The sequence below is a fragment of the Zootoca vivipara genome, chromosome 10 (genome assembly GCF_965207765.1).
Source record: "Zootoca vivipara chromosome 10, rZooViv2.hap1.1, whole genome shotgun sequence".
In the NCBI taxonomy this organism is placed as follows: domain Eukaryota; kingdom Metazoa; phylum Chordata; class Lepidosauria; order Squamata; family Lacertidae; genus Zootoca; species Zootoca vivipara.
The window spans coordinates 15,128,779-15,155,939 of record NC_142593.1 but is presented as its reverse complement, the minus strand read 5'-3'; the positions used below and the strand labels follow the sequence as shown (position 1 = coordinate 15,155,939).

At 43.1% G+C, this 27,161-nt stretch overlaps 1 long non-coding RNA gene across 1 annotated transcript; it reads left to right on the top strand.

Moving 5' to 3' along the window:
• The first annotated feature begins 11,782 nt into the window (after nt 1-11,782).
• On the top strand, nt 11,783-26,598 carry LOC148684377 (uncharacterized). The gene is made up of 2 exons (XR_015946034.1): nt 11,783-11,905; nt 26,238-26,598. It is a non-coding gene; the product is annotated as an uncharacterized LOC148684377 (long non-coding RNA).
• Nucleotides 26,599-27,161: the final 563 nt, after the last annotated feature.

Below are 27,161 nucleotides of genomic sequence, written 5' to 3'. Positions count from 1 at the left end.
AGCCTTCAGGGCTACCTTTCCTGAGAGGGCAGAGAGAGCGCCGAAAGCCGCGGAAGCGTGTGGAGGGGAACGTCCGCTTCCTACAAAGGGGCCTGGTTGCAAACGGAGCCTTGGGGACTGGAGTCCTCCCTCCCTCCCCCCCATCCTCCATACTTCCCCCATCGTCCTCTTCTTCTTCCTCCTCCCACCGACTGCATGCTTCCCCCACTGTGGGTGCCAGCGAGCGCTAAGGATCGCAGCGGCGTCGACGGCATGCCTGGCGGCCGCGGGACAAACATACAATGGAGCGCGGCAGGAGCTGGGAGGGAGCGCAGCTGCTTCCGCCCTGGGCTTCCTGGCGGGGCCACCGGCGCTGCGGCGCTCTCTGATGTTGCCAGCGGCCACGCTCCATTGTATGTTTGTCCCGCGGCTGCCAGGCGTGCCGCCGGCGCGATCCTTAGCGCTCACTGGCACCCACGGAAGAGGAGGCCCCAAGCCTGATGCCCTGGCGGAGGGAGAAGGGAGAGCGGCCTGCCAGCCGCCTCTGCCTCTGCCACCTTAGCGTTCACTCCGGGCCACCTCTGTTGGCGGAGAAGGCCGCTCACCGCCCCCAGGACAGCTTCCTGTCGAGGAGGAAGGCGCCGGCAGGCAGCAGCAGGAGGAGGCCGGGCTGGGATCTAGAAGGAGAGCCAGGCGCTGCGAGGAGAAGTTATTTATATTATTTTCATTTTTATTCTTACGTCATCACCATCATCGTTCTCCGTAGCCCTGCCCACGTTCCCACTTTGTGGCCCCTCCCCTCCCATGCCCTGCCCCCCCCAGCTAGTGCCCGTTTACTGAATGGGCTGAATGACACTAGTCATTGATATTAGTCTTCATCTTGCATCGCCAGGTTGAAATCTGTTTAAATGTCATGGATGGTAAAGGAAAACAGAATGATTATTGTGGAAACTTACTTGCTGGATGCGACGGACCTCCCTTCGGACTCTCAAATCCCCCTGTTGCCTTTTATTTCTCTGTGGTGAAGATCGGGACTCTTTTAAACTCCCTTCTACACCAGACTCTTGAGGTCTGCCTAAAATAGAAATCTCCCCTTTCTCTAGGGGTCTTTCAACAACAAGGGTACTCCTATCCAGCTAACGTGGCCAGTTTCAGGCTTGGCTCTGGGTTACTAGGAATAAAGCTCCTTTTTGCCTCACGTCCAGGGCTTCCTTTGCCTAGGGTCCCTCCCTGTTACTGTTACCTCAGCGCACAGGGTAACATTGTGGCAGTCCTGAGCTTTTTCGTCCCTTAACCCCTCTTTTGGCTGACTCCAGGACCTGACTTATCACCTTGTAAGTCTTAGTGTCCCTTGCTTCGAGTTCACCACCTTTTGAGCCCGCCCGCCTTGCTGGATCAAACAGTCGACGATATTTCTCAGCACAACAAGAACTAGGCTTTATTTATTATATAACATAACTGTTTCAGTATTTCATTTGTTTACAGTATGATTTCTTCATTCAGATGTATAACTGTAATTCCTACTTGTTCCTTCCTAACCACCACTATCCTGGCCCCACACCCTCTGCTTCCAGTCACCTTTCTGCCCCGCCCTCTCCTCCTGACCAACGGCTTCTGCCTCCTTTTAAAGAGCGGAATGTCCCGCCTCCCTGCAGCCAACTGTCACTCTAACGGAGTGAGTGTAACTTAACTCTTAACACTCTGGAGATATTCCCAAACTCTTAAACTAAGACCAATCCGTCACACTGGACAAGGCTGCTTTTTTAGAGATTAAGTGAGTGATACTGTAGAAAGTTGCCGCTTTCCCCATAGTGTCCAAATTATGGAATTCTCTCTAGGCATGCTTGCATGACAGTGACACCATTTTGTTTACATTTGTGTGCCAGGCAAAGTCTGTTTCCTCCATGCCTTCCATTGATTTAAATTGAATTCAAGCAGGCAGGTGAGATTAGCAGAAGACAGACTCAGGTTGGTGTAGCAGTAGCGCATTTGTCTGAATGGACTAGCCTTTGTTGTTTATGACCACCTATGTTTAGCATTGCTCCAGGGCACAGTAGGTAGGAAGGAGAGGCGGTTGCCGTGTGTGTGTGTGTGTGTGTGTGTGTGTGTGTGTGTGTGTGTATGTGAACAACTACACATAAGTGCAGAAAAAATTGCAAGATGGCCTTTTTTTTTCCTTCAGGAGGGAATTAGAAAAAGAAAAAGAAAATCACAAATTTTCTTTAAAACAACAACAACGCCACACAACCAAACATGTTTCCTGTGAAATTTCAGCTTAGTTTTTAGTTTGAGATAATAATTGGAGGAGAAATGCAGACATTATTTTGAAACATGGTTAAAACCGTCTTGTTCAGTTTAAGACTTCAGGCGTTGCCACTTTAGGCTGTTATTCTTAAATGAGAAGCAAGCTTCACGTCCGGGTAACTGATGGCTTTTTCATTTGCATTGTCAGCTTCTGCAGCCGTGCAATAAACTCAGAAATTTAGCATGGATACGTGCAAACAGACGCACATGTAACAAAAGGGAGAAAATAAAGGAGGGGGGGGGACAAAAGGTTCTTGATAAGTGACAGATGTAACCATTGTTAATTATGAGAGACAAAAAATCAATATACAATGACATTATTCTTTTCAAGTATCATATTACGCTCGTGTTCTGCTGTAAAAAAGAGAGAGAGAGCCTGAATCCCATTTCAAAAGGCATATGCTCATGTTTGCTTAAAACAAAGGGATGGTTGACTTAATGAATTATTTACAGGCATGCAATATGGCAAAAGTATCATTAAGAACTCTCTTCTAAGATCTCCTCTGGCTACTCCTGGCAGGGTGTCAATTTGCTTGTTTTTATTATAGGTGGAAGAGATTATGGAGCTATTTTCTGAAACGAGATGCTGCTCTCCTACTTGTTTTCTATGTCAGCAAAGTCAGGGCAGGCTCAAAACGGCGGCATTGCCACATCACTTATGAAAGACTGATCATTTCCCAGAAGTTTTGACAGGGGAGAAAAACTCCCAAAGGAAATGCGTGACAGATCATGTTTGAAATTCTTGAATGCATGGCGCCAAAGAGATTGAACCATCCATAGAAGAAGTGAGAGGAGACCTTCTTTTAAAAACTGGAGCAGATAGATGTGGATCAGGAAGGGCAGATGCATAGCTCCATATCCTAGCTCCATGTGTTGACTCCAGGGAGGGGAAATTGTAATGCTAGGTGATGGGTGGGGTCCCCGGAACTCTTACTGGGGTGCACAACAGAACAGCCCATGTTTGGGAAACTGGGAAGAAAGTGAAAGGGCCAGTTGGACCAGATGTCTAGAGACCTCACTGTCATCATGCAGTCAGGAGGTCCTGAACCTTCCCATGTTCAGTTTTCCACAGACAACAGTGCATGCCTCCCACCTCTCAACTTTGTTGTTGTTTAGTCGTTTAGTCGTGTCCGACTCTTCGTGACCCCATGGACCATAGCACGCCAGGCACTCCTGTCTTCCACTGCCTCCTGCAGTTTGGTCAAACTCATGTTCGTAGCTTCAAGAACACTGTCCAACCATCTCGTCCTCTGTTGTCCCCTTCTCCTAGTGCCCTCAATCTTTCCCAACATCAGGGTCTTTTCCAAGGATTCTTCTCTTCTCATGAGGTGGCCAAAGTATTGGAGCCTCAGCTTCACGATCTCTCCTTCCAGTGAGCACTCAGGGCTGATTTCCTTCAGAATGGAAAGATTTGATCTTCTTGCAGTCCATGGGACTCTCAAGAGTCTCCTCCAGCACCATAATTCAAAAGCATCAATTCTTCGGCGATCAGCCTTCTTTATGGTCCAGCTCTCACTTCCATACATCACTACTGGGAAAACCATAGCTTTAACTATACGGACCTTTGTAGGCAAGGTGATGTCTCTGCTTTTTAAGATGTTGTCTAGGTTTGTTATTGCTTTTCTCCCAAGAAGCAGGCGTCTTTTAATTTCGTGACTGCTGTCACCATCTGCAGTGATCAAGGAGCCCAAGAAAGTAAAATCTCTCACTACCTCCATTTCTTCCCCTTCTATTTCTCTGATAAGATAACTGCAGCCTGGAAGACCACTGAACTCTGATACAGAGTGATAGCATCATCTGTGCATGTTAGGCTGCATTCATTATTGTCATAAGGTCGTAAGAAAAAGGCTCTTGCTTACTGTAAGCAATAATAAGACGATGGAGCAGGGTTGAGGTACCTGTGGTCTTCCAGATGTTTCTGGGCTACATTTCCCATTGTCCCTGATCCTTGGCCATGCTGGCTGAGGATGATGGGATTTGGAGTCCAGCAATGTTCAGCAGGCCCCTGAAAACAGAGGGAAGCATAGTTGATGGGGATGAGTGTTTAAAAACAGCAGATTTGCAAATGCTGGTCTTTGAAGCAGAACTGAAAACATTGATGATGCCCATGTACAATGATGGCTACATAACAACCACCTCAAATATACTTGTGAGAAGAGTGAGCATTTATTTCAGTGTTTCTAATAACTGTTAGGATCTTTCACTCACAAGTAGGACCCTGGAGACACATGCCTGACTGGCATGATCCCTCCCAATCGTTTGGGAGCTTCAAAAGCTTTCTCCAGCCCGAACATCACAGCGACTGATGCCAACTGACATCAGCACACTTGCGGATCTGCAGAGTTTGCACAATTGCGTAACAGACCTCAGCAACTCAGCATTTGGCTAATCTATTTTATTTACAGTACATATAAACACACATGGAGCACTGCCTCTCTCTCTAGCATCAGGCAGCAAAGAGAATGAACAAAGGACAATAGTCCCGCTTCAGGAAACACAGTAACACAAACATCCTGTTTCCATCACGTCTGACTCTGTGGAATGAAAACATACACCATCATGTGATAGACAACAATCCCATGACAGCAGACAAGGGGAATGAATCTCCAACAACAACATGCTTCCTGGCAGCATGCAGGTCCCCAAATATCTATCAAACATAGGTGATATGAACGATATCTTGGGATCGTAAACATAGATGTGTGTGTCTCTGTCATGCACTAACTTAGCAAGTTGGTATAGCTGGCTTCCTAGTGCTCGGTAAATCTTTTGTACCCCAAAGATATATTACTGCCTGGTTATAATGACTCCTGCCTTCACAGTGCTTCCTTTGGTTCAAAGAGTGATTTTGTTCTAATCAATGTCCGCTCACTATTAATTACTGTATGTGGTTGGCTATATCCTGCACATGATAGACTTTGAATTCTTTCACTAAGTTGGTTTCAAGACTGAATGGGAGGAAGCAGAGGACCCTAATAAACACTGTGGATATATTGTTTGTTCTGGTGTACCTTTGTATTTTAAACACACTTACAAACCCACTTAATGCAACTGGTTATTAGCTGAAGAAGCTAAAGTTGACCTGGCTGAAAGCATTATTTTGAAAATGGCTTTCTGGGTTTAAGTTGTATGTGGTTTTAGCTGTCTGAACTGGGATTAGTAGGAGAATGTTTGAAGAATCCAACAGCAGTATCCTCTTCTTACAGGGAATCTTTGTATAGGATCTCTGGTCTGTTTCAAAACAGACATGTTCTTGACCCTGAAAGAGTATTGGCTTTGTTTATGGGTGTGTGCATTTTTGTGTATCCTTTGTGTATCCTTTTTGTTGAGTACCATTGCTGTTGCTGCTGGAGGTGTGTGGTGTTTCTGTCCCCTGTAATAGACCTAACTCCAATATGTCCATTTCTTCTTGAAGGAGAAGATCCTCTTCTTAAGATGGACCTCCAAGTGGATTGTCGAAGTGAGTCACTTAGAGGTATTTTACAGTTTGGAGCCTGTGATGGTGGAGGTATCACCTTAATAGGAATCAGGTTTGAGTGTCTAGGAGTTTCAGAAAGACTAGAGCTATACCTTCAAAAGCCTAAGGAGAGCAGGGACATTTACAGATGAGCTCTGGCCCCTTCCTGCATTCAAGAACTGCTGAACTACAGCAGCCATGTGCTATTTCATACAAGCCAACTACTTTAAAGCCAATTCCATAATCAAACTGTCCACCCCAAATCCAGAACCGATATAATCAAGTAATTCAATAAACCAGTTTCATATAGTTTGTGGAGATTTCACACCGGAGTAGATAACCTGAACATTAGGGTTGTAAATTGTGCACGGGATTGTTTCGATCACAAATATTTTCCAGGCTTTTGATTAATTCAGGCAACAATATCCAAAGGGAAATTAAAAGGAAGATGATAGACAGGAGTGCAGATTTCTCGTACAAAACCACCCACAAAGTTTGTAAACAAAATGATCTTGTTACATTATTGAGCATCCAATGCCACAGCAGTCTGCCAAACCTTGTTGCAGCCCAAAATGACCTGGTACAGCAGAGGAAATACTTTTTGGATCCATCAGGCATAACACTAAGCCTCTCGACGAGGTTTTCCTTCAGGTTTTTGGGGGGAGGTATGTGGTGAACCCATGACCCACAGGATGTATCTGTTCCCCCCTAGATCCGCAGCCCCCAAATTGCTCATTTGAAAATAAATAAATAATTTAAAAGCTTAAATGCACACATATGGTTTATCAATTGCTCCCATGGGCACTTGCAGTGATGCAAATTGGGATTTTTGGTGAGGCCTCTGAAGCCCCACGCCCAACTTGTCCTTGAAAATAATAACCAACCAAGCTACCGTAGTGTCATCCAACTCCCTGCAATGGTAGCACTTGGGTTGCTAAATTAATGTTGGAAGTAAGGTGCATAACCACCCCTGATAGGGCCTTTTCAGTACTGGCACCCTGCTTATGGAACAGGCTTCCCTATCACCATCTTTGTGGTCCCTTCAGCACCAGATAAAGATCCAGGGGTTTTGTAGTGGGCCTCTCCATTTTTAAAGCTGTGTTTTCAACCTCGGGGTGTTGCATTCTCTCTTTTTGTTGAATTGATTTTGTTGAACTTTGAGTCCATGCTCTCTTTGTTGTTCTTTAGTCGTTTAGTCGTGTCCGACTCTTCGTGACCCCACGGACCATAGCACGCCAGGCACTCCTGTCTTGCACTGCCTCCCGCAGTTTGGTCAAACTCATGTTCGTAGCTTCGAGAACACTGTCCAACCACCTCGTCCTCTGTCGTCCCCTTCTCCTAGTGCCCTCCATCTTTCCCAACATCAGGGTCTTTTCCAGGGAGTCTTCTCTTCTCATGAGGTGGCCAAAGTATTGGAGCCTCAGCTTCACGATTTGTCCTTCCAGTGAGCGCTCAGGGCTGATTTCCTTAAGAATGGATAGGTTTGATCTTCTTGCAGTCCATGGGACTCTCAAGAGTCTCCTCCAGCACCATGCTCTCTAAGGTTTTATTTTATATGTACATTGCTGCTGTTTTTCATTGTAAACCACCCAGAGAACTTTGTGTTATGGCAACGTGTACAAATGCCAAAAATAAATAACGAGGTATGCCTTGAGGTGTGGCTGATTTAGTGTTTGTTCAAGATTAGCTGCATGAAGGATGAGCTTGGGTGCTTAAGGTGAGAATGGGCTTATGATCTAAGGGAAATCTTCGGGTTGTTTATTAGGAGTCGACCTACGTATTTGAATAGAGGGGGGGGAACCCTTTCACATTTATTAAGGGGGAAATGAACTTTTCGTTTCCTCTCCATTCACAATGAACGTCGTATTCAAGTACAGCAGTTTGTAGTTGCCAGTATAAAGACCGTTCTGTGTTCCTGGAAGTCCCAGAGGTTCAGCTTTGCCATTTGTCATTGGCACGCAATGCCTACAGTGGAATAAAGGTATAAAGCTCATTTCCATTTCCTTCTGGAAACCAAAGAAAGAGAGAAAGAGAGAAAATGTGATTGTATTAATAAATGTATTTGCACTTCAAGATCTCTTCGTGGAGTAGAAGAATTTCTGACATAAAAGAGAGAGAGAGAGAATAAATGAGTTGTTCGCTCAGATTAGGTCTGTGTCTCTGAAACACAGTGTGTTAGAATGTTAATTGAGTTTGACATAAGCATGGATATAAAATGCTTGATGCCACTCAACTTACCAGCAGTGAAACTGATTACCAATTATAATCATTCTATGCTTGGTGACAGCATACCAAGATGGAGATGTTGAATATTTCAGTTGGCAATATTATCTGAGTTGTTTAAAGTACTGACTACGTGCCCTGAAACCAATAGAGGTAAGGTAATTGGTATGCATGTAAGAAGTGGCAGCCTGAACACATCACTTATTTATAGACTCTTTTGATGTAGAGGGAGGGGGGAAGTTAATGAAACATGCTTCAAAGACAAATTTACACTCGCCATTATATTATGACAAAGTACAAATGATTGTACCTAAATAACTGTTTGCTGGTGAATAGGGTTCCTTTACCCTTTCATTGAATTGGCCCAATGAAAAAGGCCAGTTATGGGAGACTAGGAAGTGCAGGGTGGGTATTATCAAATTCATCCTTCTTTGTGCATATTGCCTGGCTGGAATGATTAGAGGGAATGGCACGTGACCCGCTTTTGCAAAACTGGTGCCCAGTTTTAGACTAGAACTTCCACCAGCGCCAGCCAGCACAGCTGATGGGAGACACAGTCCCAGATATCTGGAGGGCATCAGGTTGGCGAAGGCGGACGTATGACATTCCTTCCAGTTTGCTCTACAAATTGTTTTATGATCCTCTTAGGGCTCATTCATCAGCAGACAACAACTGGTAGGAAAGCTTGAACTGATCAGAAAACAGGATGCAGGAAGTGACACACTGACCTTTGCTACAAGGCAGCAGGCCAGCTAAATGAGCTTTAATTTAAACCCTTCTGCTGCAAGGATGCTGCAGTCCTTAACAGGAAACAGAATATAAAACCTTAACATAATATTTATAGAATGCTTTGCTTTGTTTTGGCCAGTTCTGGCTATAGCCTGGATGGGATCTTGTTATAATGTCATTGGGCTGCAGACAAGGGAGAGGGGGGGGAGAGAGAGAGATCGAAGCTGTGCTGTGGTTAGCATTCCAAAATGATGCATCAAGTATGAGAGGGAAAGGTACAATATCACCCCCGTTTTGATACAAATTTATTTAAGGAGACTTCTGCTATGCTCTGGATTTCTTTCTGAACTAGGTTCCGTACTTTTCTGTGTATAGGACAAGGTTTTTTATTTATTTCAAATTTATGTTGGAAATTGTTGGTCGTCTTATACATGGATAGTGCATGGGGGGCATGGGATTGGTTGCTGCCACGAGCCGAAGATTGTCTGCAGCTATTGGTCATGTTATTGGTGGCTGTGTCAAGGGCTGGTGTTGATTGGCTGTCGCTGCGGCAATTGGGTGGGCGATTGGCGGTTTCTGGCGGTGAGGGGACAGACGATAGGTGGCTTTTGCGACACGTGTGGGTGGGAGTGTGGGTCAGGCGGGTGAGCTATTTTCATCACACACACCCCCAAAGAAGCTCAACAATGATGGGCAATCTCCCACCATTTCCTAAATTGTGCGAGTGTCTGGAGGCGGTTGGAGGTTGGATGGCAGCTAACAGATTGAGGTTGAATCCTGACAAGACAGAAGTACTCTTTGTGGGAGACAGGAGGCGGGCAGGTGTGGGGGACTCCCTGGTCCTGAATGGGGTAACTGTGCCCCTGAAGGACCAGGTGCGCAGCCTGGGAGTCATTTTGGACTCACAACTGTCCATGGAGGCGCAGGTCAATTCTGTATCCAGGGCAGCTGTTTATCAGCTCCATCTGGTACAGAGGCTGAAACCCTACCTGCCGCATGCTCTAGTTACCTCTCGCTTGGACTACTGCAATGCGCTCTATGTGGGGCTACCTTTGAAGGTGACCCGGAAACTACAATTAATCCAGAATGTGGCAGCTAGACTGGTGACTGGGAGCGGCCGCCGAGACCACATAACACCGGTCTTGAAAGACCTGCATTGGCTCCCAGTACGTTTCCGAGCACAATTCAAAGTGTTGGTGCTGACCTTTAAAGCCCTAAACGGCCTCGGTCCAGTATACCTGAAGGAGCGTCTCCACCTCCATCGCTCTGCACGGACACTGAGGTCCAGCGCCGAGGGCCTTCTGGCGGTTCCCTCACTGCGAGAAGCCAAGTTACAGGGAACCAGGCAGAGGGCCTTCTCGGTAGTGGCACCCACCCTGTGGAACGCCCTCCCACCAGATGTCAAAAAGAAAACCAACTACCAGACCTTTAGAGGACATCTGAAGGCAGCCCTGTTTAGGGAAGCTTTTAATCTTTAAGAAATTAGTGTATTTGAATATTTCTGTTAGAAGCCGCCCAGAGTGGCTGGGGAAACCCAGCCAGATGGGAGGGGTATAAATTATTATTATTATTATTAAATTTTAGGGGGCGTCTTATACACGGGGGGATGTTATGCATGGAAAAATGTGGTATATGCCCTCAGAATGTATGCATGTTGAGGGGCGTGATGTGACATCCTGACATCACATTCATTATGTCGTGTGACATCCTGATGTCACTTGTGTCTGGCTCCACATTCGCCCTGAACAATGGGGAGGCCTTCGCCCTCTAAAAAAGAAAATTGAGGGGGGCAAAAGCGTTTCATCCTTTAGGAGTCAGCGTCTATGATGTATTAGATGAAAGATAGGGAGGACCTTTCATTCTTTTCTGAGCAACTTTCTGGAGGCCACAGGACAAGCAAAAATGAGGGAAGAAATGAAGAGGGAAAGCTGTTGCTGCTGCTTCTTTTGCAGCTACACCTTGAGTGATGTGAACTGCCAATTCTATCTGCAAGCTGGTCTGCAGAGGAAAACAATGTTCGTTTAAAGGGGGGAAATATCTGTTTGCAGGTGCAATTTGACTCTAAGCTGTGCTCCCAAATGGACACCTTCGGCTGATTGGTGCTTGCCAATTGTGATGGGGGAGAAATCCGATACATAAATCGAAACATAGCCATCTTTTTGAAATTCACACTTCTCTGAATTTTGTACTGCAGTTCTCCAGCCAAGCCATTTGCATGAAAACACATATGCTAGGGTAAAACATGCATATAAAAGCATATATTAGTGAATATGATATACGGAAGCATATTATATTAAGGAAAGCTGCTTTGAATAAAACATGTATATTAGGGGGAAATGCATATAAAAATGTTTATTAACAGAAATTTGCACTAAAATGTTTTCATATGGACTATTTGAAAATTGTTTTGAGAATGTAGAGAACTGAATTTAAGATTTGAACAATGAAACACTGAGAGACTTATATAGATTTACCACTCCCTACTTGCCAAGGAACAATTGGGAGCACACTTTAAATACCCAATAGTTCCTTTGCAGCCATGTCTTTACTTGTGTCACACCTGGCATTAAATTATTATTATTATTATTATTATTATTATTATTATTATTATTATTATTATTATTACCCCACCCATCTGGCTGGGTTTCCCAACAGAATTAAAAGCACAATAGAATCAAACATCTAAAACTTCCCTAAACAGGGCTGCCTGGGAGGCAGGGAGGGTGTTCCACAGGGCGGGTGCCACTACTGAGAAGGCCCTCTGCCATATGACAAAAGGCGTGGGGCAGGTGGTTGTGGTTTGGGGAAAATGTCCACCCAGGCCCAATTAGGCTCCTTTTGCTTCTGTAAGCAAGCAAAAGGAGCAAGCCTTCTATTGTTACTTTGCCGAAGTTGTTAAATTCACAGATTTTCAGTCAAGAAAAAAGGTGGGATGTCTGCAAAGGGTTCTCATGCTTCAACAATCCAACACTGTTACGTTCCCACCCCCTTCCAGGAACAAAATGGAAAGTACCTAACAGAAAGTGCTTTACAAGATTTCATTTAAAAACAAAACAAAACAAAACAGAATGAACACTCCTGTTATTTTTTTTCATTGTCTCCGGCTCTAAACAGTGACACTCTGGAGTACTAAAGAAGGCACTGCCGTTACTGAATTTAATGTGGCTTGATTACGTTCTCACTATAATGCTAAAGCTGTAATTGGAACAGCAGGTGAGTACAGTGTAAGGAGGCACTAAAACTGAAAACCTTCAGTCAGAAAATATATCCGCAAGGACACAAGAAATTCATTAGCAAGTAGGGAAAAGAATGAAAACAAAATTTCTGATATTGTTGTTAAAAGATGAATTAGTTTAAATTAATTAAAATGCTTCCACCCAATTATCCAATTGACATGTTTCATTTTTAGCAAACTGTTAGACAGAAACTACCTATTTCCCCCCCCCTCCTTCATGAATCACTGCCTTGTCGTGGCGAAGGGGCTTGAATAACTCAGAGAAGCTATGAGCTATGCCGTGCTGGGCCACCCAAGATGGACAGGTCATAGTGGAGAGCTTTGACTAAAGGTGATCCACCTGGAGCAGGAACTGGCAAACCACTCCAGTATCCCTGCCAAGAAAACTCCATGGACAAAGACAACAGGCATATAAAAGTTATGATGCTGGAAGATGAGCCCCTCAGGTCGGAAGGCGTCCAACATGCTACTGAGGAATTGCAGAGGACAAGCACAAGTAGATTCAGAGCTGATGAAGCGGCTGGGCCAAAGCCGAAAGGACGCTCAGTTGCGGATATGCCTGGAAGCGAAAGGAATGTCCAATGCTGTAAAGAAAAAGATTGCATAGGAACCTGGAATGTAAGAACCATGAAGCTTGGTAAGCTGGATGTGGTCAAAAATGAGATGGCAGGAATAAATGTTGACATTCTGGGCATCAGTGAACTAAAATGGACGGGAATGGGCAAATGGGAATGGGTCATCAGTTCAGATGACCATCATATCTACTACTGTGGGCAAGAATCCCGTAAAAGAAATGGAGTGGCCCTTATAGTCAACAAAAGAGTGGCAAAAGCAGTACTGGGAAGCAATCTCAAAAATGATAAAATGATCTCGATACGAATCCAAGGCAGACTTTTTATCTCCCAGAAGTGCAATCTGGATTTTGAAGGGGCAGAGGAACCAGAGACCAAATAGCAAACATGCGCTGGATTATGGAGAAAGCTAGAGAGTTCCAGAAAAACATCTACTTCTGCTTCATTGACTATGCAAAGGCCTTTGACTGTGTCGACCACAGCAAACTATGGCAAGTTCTTAAAGAAATGGGAGTGCCTGATCACCTCATCTGTCTCCTGAGAAATCTCTATGTGGGACAAGACGCAACAGTTAGAACTGGACATGGAATAACTGATTGGTTCAAAATTGGGAAAGGAGTATGACAAGGCTGTATATTGTCTCCTTGCTTATTTAACTTATATGCAGAATTCATCATGCGAAAGGCTGGACTAGATGAATCCCAAACAGGAATTAAGATTGCCGGAAGAAATATCAACAACCTCAGATATGCTGATGACACAACCTTGATGGCAGAAGGTGAGGAGGAATTAAAGAACCTTTTAATGAGGGTGAAAGAGGAGAGCGCAAAATACGGTCTGAAGCTCAACATCCAAAAAACTAAGATCATGGTCACTGGTCCCATCACCTCCTGGCAAATAGAAGGGGAAGAAATGGAGGCAGTGAGAGATTTTACTTTCTTGGGCTCCGTAATCACTGCAGATGGTGACAGCAGTCACGAAATTAAAAGATGCCTGCTTCTTGGGAGAAGAAAAGCAATGACAAACCTAGACAGCATCTTAAAAAGCAGAGACATCACCTTGCCGACAAAGGTCCGTATAGTTAAAGCTATGGTTTTCCCAGCAGTGATGTATGGAAGTGAGAGCTGGACCATAAAGAAGGCTGACCGCCAAATAATTGATGCTTTTGATTATGGTGCTGGAGGAGACTCTTGAGAGTCCCATGGACTGCAAGAAGATCAAACCTATCCATTCTGAAGGAAATCAGCCCTGAGTGCTCACTGGAAGGACAGATATTGAAGCTGAGGCTCCAATACTTTGGCCACCTCATGAGAAGAGAAGAATCCTTGGAAAAGACCTTGATGTTGGGAAAGATGGAGGGCACTAGGAGAAGGGGACGACAGAGGATGAGATGGTTGGACAGTGTTCTCGAAGCTATGAACACGAGTCTGACCAAACTGCGGGAGGCAGTGCAAGACAGGAGTGCCTGGCGTGCTCTGGTCCATGGGGTCACGAAGAGTCGGACACGACTAAACGACTAAACAACAACAACCTATTTTTTAATCTGGTGTGCTCAAATTTCATTTTCCTGGCAGGAAAGCAAGAAATTCACCTTCCTCACACAGTTAATCCCCTGGAATTTACTGGATTCATTGTTAGACATCTTGAGCGAGCACAATTAACTCTCTTTTGGGGAAGATTATTACTGGAAGCCCAGTAAGTAATCCAGTGCATGACATCAGCCATTGCAAGGAAGATGTGAACAGAATAGGAAATGGGTTTCAAGTATTAAATCCCCTTATTTTGTACATTTAAAGGTTTAATCGGAAATGTGCAGGTAGACGAAAAGTGTAAAGACTCATAACCTGCCCCTCCTTTTTTGTGATGTTCAGATAGTCAAACACATTCAACTGTGTGTATCTTTTATCCATTATAAAACAAAGCAAAAGCAGCCTTGGAGGCTGCAAGTTTAAGTGGAGGAACATCTGGTTAATACTACTACTGCTACTAACAAGAATTTAAAAAAAAAATTTGTCCCCCTCCCATCTGACTGGGTTGCCCCAGCCACTCTAGGCGGCTTCCAGCATATACAAAAACATAATAAAACGTCAAACATAAAAAACTTCCCAATACAGGGCTGCCTTCAGATTTCTTCTAAATGTTGTATATTTCTTTATCTCATTGATATCTGTTGGGAAGGTGTTCCACAGGGCGGGTGCCACTACCAAGAAGGCCCTCTGCCTGGTTCCCAGTATCCTCACTTCTCGCGGTGAGAGAACTGCCAGAAGGTCCTCGGAGCTGGACCTCCGTGTCCAGGCTGAACGGTGGGGGTGGAGGTGTTCCTTCAGGTATCCAGGGTTGAGGCCGTTTACGGATTTAAAGGTTAGCAGCAACACTTTGAATTGTGCTTGGAAACATACTGTGTGGGTAGGAAGCCAGATTGCTTAATCCTTTTTCCTTCCGGCTAATTTCCATTTAACTTGCATACACCCCCGTGCATTTAAAGCACACGTCTTCCTCCAAAGAATAATGGGAACTGTAGTTTACTCACCACTGAGCTACAATTCCCAGCACCTTTAACAAATATCAGCTCCCAGGATTCTTTGGGAAGTGGGAACATGTGCTTCAAATGAGGCACATTTTCTTCCTCTAAGCGAGATTGGTGCGGTTACCTAGGCTATGCCCCAACAACTTGTGGAGCAGCTGATGAACTTCAGGTATTTTCCCTCCTGTAATCAAAAAAAGTATGAACAATTCTGATGGGCTGCCTCTTGCATTAATATAGACACCAAAACTCCGCAGATTGCGAGGAGCAACATGAGTCAGTTGCTTCCTTGCAAACAGTTAACCAACATAATCTTCAGTCTACAAAACCATTCCTCCGATGATGGCCCTAGTTGTCAGCCAAGGATTAAGTAATGAAGCTAGGATCAAGTCTTCAGGCATTTCACACACAAACAGGGCTACTCTCATTGATTTCCATAAGGCATGCATGGGAGAATTGTTTACTGGAGTGGATTCACTCTTATTTAGAGAGGAAACTCAAGAGCCATGTGGAACTGTCCCTGGTTTCCAATTTTCCAGGGATGAATCCAGCTCCCTCCACTTCACCACACATCATGAGTCTTCGGAGTCAGTATTCATTGTCAGGTACTCCTAAAATTCAGGTATTAGTGGAGTATCTTTGTACATTCAACACCTCATCCTAAAACGATTGTAGACCAGTTCAATTATTAGGTCAGTTGAGGTTGCCCAAGAATAAAACAATCTAACCATATGTCAAACCCCCCCCCCCAACATTCTGAATTCTGCTTTAGTCCACATAATAAAATAATCACACAAACAGATGGATGGTTCATGAAGAATGAATATTACACTTTTTATTTTGAAGGGCTGTCAATTGGGAGAAATGATTCTGCTTCTGCCCACATTTATTTATTTCTATTTTATTAGCTCCTGTTCAAAATACAGCATCTTCCCATGGTGGATTACAAAGTGTGATATATATCTGTGTATCTGGCAAAAGCTGCAGGGAAATTCCCCCATAGACATCACAAAATCTTCCAGATCTGTCAGCCTGGGAGCTGGTCATAATAATGAGTCTTTCATCCCTGCAGGGGTTTAAAGTGTTCAAAAGATCAATCTGAATCAGATAGTGATCTGACCTTGACAAAAGAGTCGCTACTGGCTCCCCGGTACAGAAAACAAGGTCCTGAGTATATCCTGCTCATTATTTGAGAGAGGTCCATGGTTGCCATGAAGAGCACAAACTCCTGAGCTGGACATGTAGGTCCCTATCCGCCAAGACCACTAATCTTGGGGTCCTCAACACCATATCCATCAGCTCAAGATGGGGGACTGTTAGGCAGCAAGGTGACAGAACTTTAACAGAATTCCTACCTTCCTCAGCTTCCCCACACTAAGTGCATACACTTAAAATCTGTAGACTCCTATGTAGGGTATCCGACAAGAGAGATGCTATCCTGACAGATTGTAAGCACTCAACACTCCCCTTGTCACTCAGACCACACCTGGAGATTTACACAATCCCCCATCATCCATCTATTTCTGCCAAGCAAGCTATGTCAGCAATCTCTTCCTGAATGGCCAATAGCTTTCCATTCATCAACCTGGCACTGACCAGAAACACCTTCAGGATAAAATGGATTAGAAGTAAGCCACCAATAATGCTTAAATTGGGAGGCAGGTCAAAAATGGCCATGTTGCAGAGATGTATATCTTGGTTGACAACTCTGTCCCCACAGCCTCTGCTACTAGGGAACCCTTTGGTGGCCCCCTCCCTCCTTGCACCTCTCAAATCTTGCCCTTCTAAAAGCATCCTAACTAGAATACCAAGACAGGTCATAATTAAGTGTCCCAATTAAGTAAGTACTGAGTCCTTCAATGTCTGTGTCCCCCATAGTTGCTCTCACCAATTTTCTGGCAGATCTCTTTTGCTGACCTGGGCACTAGTACATGAATATTTAAAGAAAGAGCAGTTGGGTTCCATCCCTTGTTTGTATGTTGGTTGGGGCTGGGGGAACAGACCAGGAATTAGGAAGCCTAGGGGGTCTTCTTAAGTAGTGAGTTCTTTCCCTGGCTGCTTATCTACTCTCACCTATGCCAGCCCATGTGGCTATCCCATCCCTTTCCTGGCAACATTGTTCATATTCACTTGCTTAATAATAATTATTTATTTATACCCCGCCTATCTGGTTGTGTTTCCCCAGCCACTCTGGGTGGCTCCCAACAAAATATTAAAAATGGATAAAACATCAAACATTAAAAACTTCCTTTATTTCCTTGACATCTGATGGGAGGGCGTTCCACAGGGTGGGCGCTACTACTGAGAAGGTCCTCTGCCTGGTTCCCTGTAACCTCACTTCTCGCAGTGAGGGAACCACCAGAAGGCCCTCGGAGCTGGACCTCAGTGTCCGGGCTGAACGATGGGGGTGGAGACACTCCTTCAGGTATACTGGGCCGAGGCCATTTAGGGCTTTAAAGATCAGCACCAACACTTTGAATTGTGCTCAGAAACGTACTGGGAGCCCATGTAGGTCTTTCAGGACTGGTGTTCTGTGGTGTCAGCGGCTGCTCCCAGTCACCAGTCTAGCTGCCGCATTTTGGGTAGCCTCCTTCAGCTGCTCAAAATTGGAAGTGGTACAGGACTGAAAATCTTTAAAAAGCCATTCTCATTATTTGTGATGTCTTTAAATAAGAACGGAGGCAGCACAAATGTTTAAATAAATGGTTCAATGAACTGTCATTTTCTTTTACTAATCACAGTTATTAAAGGAAGCTCTTGGTGTTTTTATTGTGTTTTCAATGGGCACAGAAAATCTGAGTCTGGTATTGACCTTTGTACATCATGCTGCACATTGATTTTGATGACCTTTCACTCTGCTGTAATGAGGCAGGCTATATGCACATTACACATCCTTCTGTCTCCCACTGCTCTCCAATTGTCTCGTTCCGTGTGCCTAAGACTCCTCTCGCCTTGCCTTTGTCTTTGTCTCTTTGTTGCTGATCAGTTGCCGTAGGGCTTGCTTTTCCAGCACGGTATCTAAGCTGAAGTGGAATTTGCTTTTGTGTAAAGGAGAGCTTGTTTTATCCCCGAAAGCTTTTCCAGTTTGAAATGATTTCAACAGGTTTTCCACTCGACTAACCTGCTTCTGAGTTTTAAGGCAAATGGCTTGATGGTATTATATTTGTTGTCGGATTTTTGTAAGTTGCCTTGGCTATCCTACATGGAAAGGAGTCTGGTGTGTGTGAGATTCACTGGGGAGCCACCATTGCACCCAGAGCCCTGCCAACTTCTTTGGAGTCATGTTGCAGCTGTTCTCCATGACCTACACTGGCCGCCTATTAGTTTCTGAGTCCAACATAAGGGGTATTCTCACTGAATTTTAAGGCCCTAAACAGTTTAGGCTCCGAATACTATCATCAGCCATTGAGAGAATCATAGAGTGCTGTAACCCAGTGACTTGATTGAGGGCCTTCTCAGTTGTGGCACCCTGTCTGTGGAATATCCACACTCTGGGGCCATAACAGTCATTGTCTTCACTCCAGTTTCACCAGGCACACCTTAAAGACCTTCGAGCTTCCTTGAGGTTGTCTCCAATTGTTTTAAATGATATTTTATTCCTTCTGTGAATTTTGTTGTACATTTTGTATGAGGTGTTCTCTCTCTCTCCCCCCCCTCTCTCTTTTTACAAAATGAATAAACAGGGAAATTTGGTTTATAGGACAGTGAGATTGTTGACGTGTTGCTCTTTAAAAGGTTGGGTAGGTTTTTTATGGTTTGTTTTTACGTTTTGTTGTGCATATGTGCGATTGGTAGACTGCTCTGGGATTTTTTAAAAAATAAAGTGTGGCATAGAAATGAATGTCATGAAAACAAATTATTTACAGACTATGGAACTTATAAATGAGTTTTATATGTTTTGTTTTACAAGAACCAAGGGATTTAATGAAGGAAACGAAAATGAATCTGTGATCAGAATATATATATATATATCAAAAAGAAGACAGCTGTAACTCATAAAATGAAATGCTGTGGGGGGTTTTATTTTTAAAAAATTTTTAGGTAGAAAGCAGCTCTAACATGTCCATATGTGGTTAATGTGCAACGGACATACATTCACAGTATAACTGGCCAGAAAAACAGCCACTCCCCTGTATATCCCTCCTGCCTCCTCTTCCACCCCATCTGGTAAAAATGAACAAATTTCTCTGCAGGCATGTGCCTGAAATGGGAAGCTTCCCATTTCCAGCATCTGTTTTCAGAGTGGTTTGCTGATTTTCCACAGATGAAACAAGAGGAGAGAAGGGGGAAGGAAGTAGATGGGGAGGGGCAAGACTGACAGCTTGAACCAGCACTCTGTCCGTCCATTTAACTATAGACCAGAGCAGTTTGTTTACTGCCCTACTGAAGAACTAACACGCTTGATCCTGCCCCTTTTGAAAAACCACACCTTCAGCTTTAGTTGATACCAAAAATGAGATTTTCTTAATCCACTATAGAGAAAAGCACTGTGTACATAACCTCGAGTGTGTGATTCATTTTGCAGCAGTTTTGCCAGCAGTTGCCCAAGAGTGACCTGCTATCTTTCGGGGCTCCTTATCATTTTCTCATCTGGAAAAGGCTGAGACATGTTATCCACAAGGGAGTAAGTGGCTTGGGCCAGCTGTATTCAGAGGCCATTAAGAACCATAATTCTTTCAACCACCACCTTCTCTCTGACAAGGTTAACTGTAGTCTATAGAACACACAGGGCAGCAAGGCATTGATGTCCACAAAAATAAACTCCATGTCAGTTTCCTTGTTTCCTTGATGCCAATTACAGCAAATCTAAAACTGTAAAGCCTTCCATATTGCAGCTTACTCTCAAAGGCATAACTGTAATAATGAAAAACTATAGTACAGTGGTACCTCGACTTACGAACGACTCGACAACCAAATATTTTGACTTACAAATGGGGCAAATGGCTGCACACTTACGAATTTCTCAACATCCGAACAGAAACCACGGTGATTTTAGATAGGGTTTTTTTGACTTACGAATTTTTCAATTTCCAATGCATTCCTATGGGAAATTGCGTTTCCAATGGCGCTTTTCGACTTACGGATTTTTCAACCTATGAAGGTGCCTTCGGAACGGATTAAATGTATAAGTCGAGGCACCACTGTAGTAGTAACTACCGTGTTTCTCCGAAAATAAGCCATACCCCGAAAATATGCCATACTCCGAAAATAAGCCATAGTGATAGGCAGTTTAACCTTGTAGGTTAAACTGTACCATACTTAATAATAATAAAAAAGACATCCCCTGAAAATAAGCCACCGTGGGTTTTTTTTGAGGAAAAATAAATACAAGACGGTGTCTTATTTTTGGAGAAACACGGTAGCCTTTCAATATACGGCTTCTGGATTTCTTTATTACAAGTCCCACCCACAACAAAAATGATTTTTATACAAGTAAGTATTTGAAAGTATGAAGATTTTTTCTTTTTTTGGTCAGTGATTGTGCTGATCAACCCGAGATTTTAAAGTCCCAATAGGGTATGTGTTTTTCATTTTCAGTTTTGGGAGACAGGGACACACACACAAACACAAATTTCAATGTTAATATGATATATTTGTCAACCCAGAGTTGTAAACTAAAAAAAAAGTAGTTTACATTGAAAATAACATTGAATTGACTTGTGTAAATTTAACAAGGTGATGTTTGGTTCACTGCTAGATCAGATTAACAGAAGCACTGCATTTCTGAAGATGTGCATCACCTATGCATTTATAGGTACAGATACAGATAGGTAGGAAGTGGGTGGCGCTGTGGTCTAAACCACTGAGCCACTTGGGCTTGCTGATCAGAAGGTCAGCAGTTCGAATCCCCAAGACAGGGTGAGCTCCCATTGCTCTGTCTCAGTTCCTGCCAACCTAGCAGTTCGAAAGCACACCAGTGCAAATAGATAAATAGGTACCATTGCGGCAGGAAGATAAACGGTGTTTCCATGCACTCTGGCTTCCATCATGGTATCCCATTGCACCAGAAGCAGTTCAGTCATGCTGGCCACATGACCCGGAAAGCTGTCTGTGGAAAAATGCCTGTTCCCTTAGCCTGAAAGCGAGATGAGCACCACAACTCCATAGTCACCTTTGACTGGACTTAAACATTCAGGGGTCCTTTACCTTTTATGGTGAGAGGCAAACGATGTACTCCAGGACAGGCACAAGTCAGGTCCAAAGGGCAGGTGCCGGCTTCATGGCTCAAGGCAAGCAAATGGTGGCCTTCTTCAAGAACAGGCAAGGGAGTCTCTTTGGGTGACAAGTTGCTCAGACTGAGGAACCAAGCATTGGGCAACAGTTTTATTGATTCAGCCATGCCTCAATTGGCTGGGCCAAACAGCACCTGGTCATTTGATGGGTGGTGCTGTAGCTCATCAGGGAACAGGCTGATAACGCATTTTGCCCAAGAACTGCTTTGATTATGCTGGGATCGAGATAATAATAATAATAATAATAATAATAATAATTGTATCCCGCCCTCCCCGGCCGAGGCTGGGGTCAGAGCGGCTAACATCATAAAAACAACACAATATGCATAAAAACAGACATCAATTAATTAAAAGACATCTTAAAATTAATTCACACAAGTTAAAATCCGGGCAGGTGGCAATTATCAGCGTGGAATTCAGAGTAGTTAATACTTGCCAGGACCAACTGTTTCCATTGATCATACAAGGACATGTGGGCGGGTTGGGGGCCTCCTTCGGGCTTGTTTTATACAAAGGAAAGTAAGTCAAACTGCATCCTGCCCAAAGGCCTGGCGGAACAGCTCAGTCTTGCAGTCCCTGGTGCCAGAACCTTTTGGTGCCTCCAGACTATTGCAGGAGGGATTCAAACACATACCATAAATTTAGGCTTGCACAGTTCAAGTGAATTTAAATGCTCTGTCACCCTGGCACAACAAATCCACTTTTAAAAAAGAGGGGGTTTTGTGGTTAGGGAAATGCACTGAATGATGAATGGGAAAATGTATAACCACCATGCAAGCAAATTAGGGTGAATTCAGAATGAATGTTCATTGTCATATAACCCCTTCTCATGGGCGCAGCCAGAATTTTTGTTAGGGGGGGAGGACTGTCCTCTGCCCCCCCCCGCTATACCCATGCCTCATCTTAAAAAATTCAGAACAAATACTCAGTAAAGACTCGGCAGAGTCTAACGTCTCTGAAAGATATGTTAGAATGAATGCTCAATAAACAGGTCATCTGGAGGAGCCCTTATATAACACATGAGATGTGGTCACCAAACAAAGATACAGTGGTACCTTGACTTAGGAATTTAATGCGTTCCAAACGCACATTTGTAAGTCGAAAAAAATTGTAAGTCGAATCCCATAGGAATGCATTGGGAGAAAACATTTGTAAGTCGAAGCAACCCTATCTAAAAATTCGTAAGTAGAAAAAAATCCTATCTAAACCGCATCCAAGATGGGGGACGGAGCTCCGTTCGTAAGTAGAAACATTCGTAAGTAGAGTTATTCATAAGTCAAGGCACCACTGTAGTGACTTGGGTATGTAGAGCTACTTTGGTAAGTCTACAATATTTCAGTAATGCTGTTATTGAACTCTGTTTACTCTCCTCTGCCTTGGACAGCAGAGATTCTAGGCCATATCTTAAACCATTTAAAAAGCTCCCCTCAGTTTTAAAAATAGTTTTCTATGTGACATAAGGAACTATTGTTCAGCAAAAGAAATTTAAAGTCCCCTTGGGTGTATGGAAGCCGTTTCCCATGGGTGGTGATAGTCACGGTTCTTAAAATGCAGCAAAAACAATCTATGAATTTGATGCTTGCTGGCATTGTTAGTAAGTGCAATGTTGAAGCTCTGTGGGGTGGGGAGGAAATTGATTGACCTCATTTTCTGACTTTCCCTCCTATAGCTTAGACTCTGACTCAATATTGATAGATCTTTGGACAGGGAGCGAAGCCATGCAATCGTTATTGAAATGCAAGCACGCTGCTTTTAAAATCTAAAAGTATAAAAGAACAGCTGCCGGCATGAGAAACTTGCCATTTCTTCTCAATCTGATACTGGTCACAGTACAATTTGAACATCTCTTATGGAATTTACATAGCGTAAATTCTCTATAAATAGCATCTTCTCCCCTAACAATAGCAGTGACCATCTATTATTTGATCAAGGGTACTTTTAAACAATACTTTAGGGGCTTTGGTCTGGCTATGCTGCTGAAAGACTGCAAGTTGCTGGTGCAGAATAGGTTGTGCCCCAAGAGAAATCTCTCCAACTGCACAGAGTTCAAAATCCATTATGATTGTTTCACAGCCAAACATTTGATGCACTGATCAATGTTGAGGCTTGAGAGTGCAGAGAAGGAAGAATCGTGTTTGCTGCTCTCAGCTGCTTTTTATTTACCCCAAATATGTGGATTTTTAAAAGAAAAGAAAAGAAGGAAAAGCAGTTTGGGAGGGGGAAGAGAGGGGGGGGGAAGAGAAGCAAGTCTCAGAACTAAGAGTGTGTGGGGAGAGAGAAAAGTCTCAGAACTAAAAATTAAAAAAAAAACTGTTCCTTTGTCTTCAAGTCTTATGTGGTCATCTGTAATATAAATCAAAAACAGCAGACTAATGTTGCATGTACTACACACAGCACCCCTAAGGAAAATTAACTTCTTTCAGCTTTTTGAAGGCACATGAACATTACTTTATGATTATTAGATTTATGGTTGTGGTTTTGAAGCAATTGAGGAAAAACTACTGAATGAAAAAAGTACCCTTGGACAGTTAAGTCTTTCATTCACTAGAAGCAGATCAAGGAGAGAGAGTCAGGACCTGAGATAAACAGAATGGCTTTTATTGTTTATGGACGGATTCCCCTCCCCCCCCCAATACACATAAAACAAAAATAAGATCATCAGAGACAGATCAGCTTGAAAAAAAATGGGGTATATTAATATCAAACTTCCTCATGAGCCACTTGGATATACGCCATGTGACTTTAAATGCTCAACAGTTTTACCAAAAACTTCATATGGTTGGGTACAATAGACCTGACTCTGAGTAAGTCCTTTTGCAGGACCTTTTTAGTAGTGGTGCCCTCCTTATGGAAATCTCTGCAAAGTTCTCTTCGTTTGTTTGTTTGTTTTTTTAAAGGTTTGGGGGACTTTTGCATATTTCCATCGTAGAGTCCAGGACATAAACAAAAATTAAGGGGCCATCTGAGAGCACGGCAAAAAGTAAAGGAGCTTTTCAGTGATAACCAAAGTGAATCTGAAACTGAAAAGTCTGTTTCAGGTCAGCTTGAATTCAGTTTTGCCTAGTACATTGCCATGCAGTGTTCTGTTGGTATCTTAGTCATCTGCGCTGCACTCTGCCTACTAGACTTCTGTCTTTGGGGAATTTGTAGCATCTGATATGGTCCTGAGCAGGTCCTCTAACCTATAGGGCGAACCTTAATAACTGGCCTTCATTTAACTTTTTACTATTTGACACCACTGCCTGACAATTTATTTGACACCAAGGCCAGCCACCTTCCAAAAGAGGAAAATCAGCTGCCGTGGCGTCGAGGGACTTGTGTTCAATGGCTTGCTTTTTCAGTATGCTGCAGTCTCTCATCTTGAACTGACATTATACTCCACTCGTCGCTATCAGTGTCAGAAGTTATATCAGCATCTGTAGCAGCGGCTGCATCTTATGGATGAAAAGTCTCAATGTTTACCTTAAAATGCCAATCCTCCCACACAATCAACATTCAGAGAAGGGCTCCACCATTCATTTCTAGAGGCCTCGAAGATGTGCCTGGAATAAATGAGGCATGTGGAACAGTTTGAATGTGGGACAGTAGTCAAGACGCCAAGTATTTTGGTTTGGAAATAATTCGTCTTCCTTGGATGATGTGTTGGATGCATGGCTACAATAAGCTTCTTAGCATTGTGTTAAGGAACAAGTCGCAGAAGCTTTTTGACTTTTATTCAATAGGCATTGACTTTTTTGGCCAGCCTGAACTGAGCAGACCCACAGCGAAGGCATGATCTGAACTTGCCACCAGATGTTCAAAGTATTGGCCACTGGGGAATAAATTAGGCTATGGTGGAAGAGTCAGATTGTTGCATCTCAACTTTTCCTTTCCATGTAGGTTCAGTGGTACAGCATCTTCTATGTATACAGGAGAAATGTTTGATTCCCAGTTTCTCCTGGTAAGGCAGGAAATGCTCCTTGTCTGAAACCCCTGAGCACTTCTACCAGTCAGTGCAGACAACGACCCAATGTTCTCGGTACACAGCATCTTCCTCTTTCCCCAAGTTCACAAAAAGTCAGAGCAGAACAGGTGTCAAAAAGACAGCCCCTTTCCAGTTGTTCTTTACCTGTAAGCTTCTGCATGTTGAAGAGGGCAGTGGAATAAAGGTAAAAGAGAACTAAATGGATATATAAGAGTCAGGTAGGTAGCTGTGTTGGTCTGACGCAGTAAAAAGAAAATTTAAAAAATTGCCCAATAGCACCTTAGAGAAGAAGTGTGCATGCACACAAAAGCTTTATACCCAAAACAAACTTAGTTGGTCTCTAAAGTGCTACTGGACAATTTGTTATTTTATTTATTTATTTAAACAACAACATAAGAATATGCAGGAATGATGGGAAAATCAAAGGAACCAAGGAAGGAGAAAAAGGGAAGTTGTAAGTGATTGTAAAATATGTATGAGGGGAATGTTGATTTCAATGTGAATGTGGTTTTCAAAATTGCAATAATGAATATATATATATATATATATATATATATATATATATATATATATAATGAAGACAAATCATGCTCACCTTTCAGTTATAGCATCTGCTCCCCACTTCTTCCTCTCTCATGGTTTATATATACCTCCAGAAATAATTATATCTCGACTCTAAAAGAACATGCTATAGTCACTAAGGCTGTGTAATGAAAGAACAAGGGGATACTGGGGGGATATCATTCATTCTGGTGGGATAATGTTAAACAGCTTTATCTCTTCCATATGACAATATTTTTGTCTCCACTTTTACTTCTGTATTATATGTTTAGGGAATGTAAGCATGTGGTTATGGTCCTGGCTGGTTTTTGTAATATTATTGAATGTTTTTCAGCACCAAGTACACTTATCACCCATTTCAAAATGGAAAATGATGTGGATGACATTGCTATTCAACATTTCTTGTTCACTGGAAATCAGCCAGGTGCAGATATTCTTTCTTTTTCCTTTTTCCAGGCCACACAGATATTAGAAAATTAGGCTGCAAATTCCCCACATCACCTATAGGACAACCTGGAAGTCCGGATACTTTTCATTACCCACTGAGAGGATGAAATCTTCATCTATAATTGAGCATACTGAAAAGCTTTGATAAGGCATTGTGTTTTTCATGCAGAAAGAAAGGAAATGGATTTTCCTATGGCAAACTGATAGCAGAATCATTCACAGAGTAGGAGAAATGTATGGTGCCAAATACCAATATATCTATGTATCAGCTTATATGTGTGTAAGAAATATCTAGGTACTATATCAGTGAATCCATTAGCATAACTGAATTAACAAAAGAAATAAATAAATCAAATTTAATTATGCATAAGAAGGCCCCTTGTGAAATGTCTGATGTTTGACTCACTGTTGACATTCCTATCTCATTTCCATTTCCTCACTTCCCTTCTAAAATGAGCTGTGATTAGATTTCAAAGGAGCAGATCTCCAACATTTCCCAAAGGCAGCCGTCAAGTCACAGAGCATGCTTCAGAGCCCATAACCTCTGCATATGCACAGAGGTTACCCTCACATCAAAATGCTTTTAAAATAACTTAACTGACAAGAGGAGACAATTTCCTTTGCAAATTAATCATTGGCTTGTATTTTTATAAGGTGTAATTTTTACATAGAAGAGGATTTCATTTCGGTGGCCGAAAGGTAAACATTCCGCCCCGCTCTAATGGGCTCTTGCTGCATGCAGATAGAAAGATGTGTTCTAAAACAGACACTTCTGCATTTTGTATTTCTAAGTCCCAATGTACACTCCCTTTGACAGCTCAAGTACAAAGTACTTATTTGTACCATGTTTAAATGGGAAAATGCTGTATGGCACTGCCAGTTATTAGTGCCACCCAGTGCTTTTTTCTATTAAAAAAAAAGTTTAGGGATCCT